Here is a 4,935-nt window from a genome sequence, read left to right on the forward strand (position 1 = left end):
GTGAATGGTTAGCAAAAGACATCTGTTAGCATAGGTGGGCAAACCAGTCATTTGACCGTTAATAACTATTCTTCTGGAGAAAGACAATAGTAACTGATTTAAGTGTCCATTTGTCGGTCCGTTTTTTATACATTCCTATTATATTTTTAGTTATTGACTATTTTTTAATAACACTAATATTAATATTAACTATTTATTTTAGGATATTAAATATTTATTCTTAAGAAATATTTAACTCTAAAATGGTTAATATTCCTACTTTGTTCTGATTTTTATTTTACTTTGTAAAATATTTACGAGACCATACTATGTCTTCGATGCTATAACGTATGAATATAAAAACGTATTATAAATCATTTTCATAAAAAAAATTATTGAACTTTTTTCATTTGAAATGTCTTATTATAAATATCAACATGACGTTATTAAAATAAGTTTGTCGAAACAAAATACATCCCATTTTATTTATATACGACAAATATAATAAATAAATTCATACCATCATCACATTTGGTGAAGTTTGATAACCTGGCCTACTAGGAGGCGAACTACTCACCTACTGCTAAGCCAAAGGCTCTTTGATGAATATATCCATTGGGGTCCATTCAAGAAAGAACTGATTAGTTTGTGATAACTGTGAGATCTAATCTCAACCACAAATCAATTGATAAATTAAGAAACTAATATTTTTGGTAATTTGACTTAAAATTATAATTAAATAGCATTTTAGTTATTTTAATTTTTTTTATCTCTCCTCTATCTCTCATACCTCCGGCCTCCGATGAACACCATGTTTTTTTTTTTTTTTTTGAAAGGCAAAAAAGGAAGGACAAGGAGGAGAGCTTCGGCATGGCCATCCGATGAACACCATGTGATACCCAAAATACACCAAGATACACAATGTGATACCCAAAACACACCAAATAAACTTTGAGACCACTGTGATACTAATGTGGTACCACTGTCGCAGATGGGTGTTTAGTGGTTTATCATCGGATACGGCGTCTTGGTCAGACAAGATGACCGGAGGAGGTCACCGGAGTGGTGGTGGGTGCCGGAGAAGGCCATCGGATTTGGTTCATTTGTGTCCGTGTGTGTGTATATATATATACATATATTAAAATAATTAAATTAAATTATAATATAAAACTAATTAAAGTAAATTAAATAAGCAACATAATTTACTAATTTACCCTTTGTTTTATTTTAGTAAATAACATTAATTAATTCAAAATAATTGACTTATATTAGACCTCAAAATTACCACAAACTATCTGATTCTCATTTGATGGAAACAATTTATCCACTATCAAATAATGACAGTTTTCCTTTAAATATCTAACACATTAAACAAAAAAGATACCAATACAACAAAATCAAAATAAATAAATATAATATCTTTTTAGATATTTGGTAAAAGATTTGATCATTTTACCTTTTAAACCTATTCAATTGATTGCAAAAGTGTGTCATCAAAATTTGCATATTTTTCACATTCCCAACATACATACATATACATACATACATACATACATACATACATACATACATACATACATACATACATACACATTGGTTAAAATTCTGTTGATATAAATCTATTTATATTAAAATCAGATTAAATCGTATATTAAAATGTAGAATTTAAAATTATGTAATTTGTAAAATAAAGAATATGTTAGAGGTAAATAACAGTTTTTAGAGAATTTGATTTTTTTAACTTTTACATTCTGTTGGAGATTCTCGAAGAATCCAAATACCCAGATTCGTTAGTCCCAGCTCCAATTTTCCTGGCGGGTATGTGTGCATCTTAAGCATCTGCAACGGAAAATTTAAAATGAAAAAAATGGAGATTTTTGAATAATTTTATACTTCAACAGATTCTTCAATATAGAGAAAGCATGAGAGAGAGAGAGAGAGAGAGAGTTAGGAGCCGTTTACTAAACGTTTACTCGGTAAGTACTTACTGGATAATTTTCCTTACCGGTTGAACATGACAAGGGGCAAAAATCTTACCCGGTAAAAACGATGATAAGAATGGAGAGTCTTACCCGGTAAGTGAGAGTGGCGATTCTTACCCGCGTAAGCGCTTACGAGGTAAATTACTGCATAAGATACGTTTTGATGTACTACAATCTTACCCGATAAAATAAATTATAGTGTTGACTCTTAACGGTAAACGTTTACCAGGTAAACATTTAGGTAAACGACCCCTTAGTATAAATTTCTCCAAACAGCTACATTGAGAGAAATGATATTTTATTAAATATATAGAATATTTTAATAATATAATTAATTATTTAATCTTTAAAATAAAGAATCTAGTAGAGTTGAATACAATTATTTTTAGAGATTTTAAACTATTTTAACAAACATTTAGAGAATTTGTTGAAATTACATTTAATAGTTTTATTAAGAGGCAACATCTGAATTGTTAAGAAGTGAATATTGTTTGGCAAAAACAATTCTGCCTCTTAATGGTTTTAAAACCCTATGAATGATTTTGTATCATAGGCATCCTTTAACCATTAAGCGCCCTGATTTCACTGTAAACAATTACCAAACAATTATATTTCATTTTGAACTATATTATGAGAGTCTCTTAATCATTTTGTACCAAATCATTCAACAACTGCCAAATGGCCCATCGGTATTTGAATCGTTAAGAGATGAATCTTGTTTGACAAATTATTTTTTTTGTCTCTTAATGGTTCCAAAATCCTTTTAATGACCTCCCTTAACTATTCAACACCTTATTTTCATTGTAAACAATCACCAAACAATTATATTTTGCACTATATGATGATAGTCTCTTAATCATTCTAACCACTTATTCATTCTGTACCAAACCATTCAACAACTACCAAACAGTTTCTTAGAGTATTACCAACTCAGTATTAAATTATATAAAAATTTATTTTAAAAAAGTAATTATTTTAAAATTCTATGCAACTTATCATTATTTCTTACATATATTTTGACTTTTTAGTATGCTCCTTTGACTTTACCATTTGATGATGAACATGAGAGAATATTCCAAGTAAAAATCATAACATAATGGTTTTATTTTGTCCATAAAACCCGAAAGTCCACTGATCCAATAACTTCGGGTTTTATTTAAAAATCATATTGAAAGTTATTAGTAGCTTACAACTTTAAACTTATATAAGACTCGTCAATCTACTTTCAGATTTGTTGTTATGACCAAATTATTCGGTTTTAAACAACTGATTCTTGGGGGGCGTTTGAGATTGTTTATAAATACAACTTATTGACTTATTCTGGTATGATACCGGTAATAAACACTTTTGAGTGTTTGGATAAACAACTTATACCGGTGACAACCCCGTAATAAGAAGTTTTTGAAAAAGTTAAACTCTTATGACTTGTAATAAATTAATAAGTGCTTTTGTAGAAAAACATAAGTTGTTTCAAATAAGCAATCCCAAACACCCCCTTGATGTGAAACAAGTTTCTATGATTATCAAGGCTTTCGACGGTGGTGTCTGATTAATTTGAGCTTGACTCCAAAGATCAAAAGTACCAGAAGGTTACAGGTTCAAATCCAAGGAGGAATAAAACTCCCCCTGTGGCCACGAAGGTTCAAATACAGTGACTTCGGACTATCTGCAAAGCAGGTGGTTGTCCTGAGATTAGTCGGCTCGTATAGCAGGCTGGATATCCAGATTAATATATATAAAAAAAGGCTTTCGTGTCCCTTGCTTTGGCTAACATCCATCAATGACAAGCCGACCGTTTCAGGCTTCTCCAGATCTCGGGAAAAAGCATGAAAAAAAAGGCTCGAATGATATGATCCATTCGTTACCACGAACCCCAATTAGATTCAGACGTGCTACACGGATAACACGAAACACAGATGAATATATACGTTGAAGCATAATAAGCGTAATTTAATACGTTATTCTTCTGAATTTGACGATTCTTATTTTAGAAAAAAAAATTAATATGAAAATTTATCCAATTTGTATTTGGAATTTTGGATGTTGGGTTGAATCCAAAAGTAAGCAGCTGTGAACTTCTGTTTCCAAATTAAAAGTGGTCCAAATTTATTAAATATTTTGCATATATATATATATATATTTTAAATATTTATAAAATAAGATTAATAATTTCTTAATTATAAATAATTAAAATAATGGATAAATAATAAAACAGTTTTGGGGAACACAAAGTTGGAATTATTATGAACTACTGGACCGACAACCCACGAGGAACATGTATTTATGATGAAATTATTTTCAGTTATTGTGACGATTGCTTTCTTTTTCATCGTTACGATTGTTTTGTACTTGCTGAATGGTTTGGTACTTTTTTGTAATGAAATTAGGGCGTTGAATGGTTAAAGAGACCTGAGATGCAAAATCATTCAGAGGATTTTAGAAAGATTAGTAGATAATTTTTTTTTTGTCAAACAAGATTCATCTCTTAATGATTCAGATGTTGTCTTTTAATGGAACTATTAGAAGGTAAACAAACAACCCCTTAATGTTAAAATGTATTGTTGTTTAATTTTTAAGTAATAAATATGAAAGAATACAATCTAAGACATGCCTTGATTATAAAGAAAATATCCTCGTATATTTGTTACGATAATTAAATATGTAACTTGTCTATACTATATTATAGAATATTTGATAAAAACTTTTAAAAACCATTTTTTATGCATGAAACACTGTTTATTGATGTATATTACTTAAAATTCAAGATCACAAGTAAATTATGTGTAATTATAACTTATTAAAGCTTTATATTTGAATTTGTGTGATTAACTGCAGATAAACATAATCAAATATAAGGTAAACATCTCATTTTAAATATATATATTTAAAATATAATTAAGATAATGATTGAGTTGTAATATAAATCTAAATTGTTATTTTTATAAAAAAATAAATTGTTAAACTTAAATTTAAA

Source organism: Cynara cardunculus (genome assembly GCF_001531365.2).
Source record: "Cynara cardunculus var. scolymus isolate 2C chromosome LG 3, CcrdV1, whole genome shotgun sequence".
Lineage (NCBI taxonomy): Eukaryota > Viridiplantae > Streptophyta > Magnoliopsida > Asterales > Asteraceae > Cynara > Cynara cardunculus.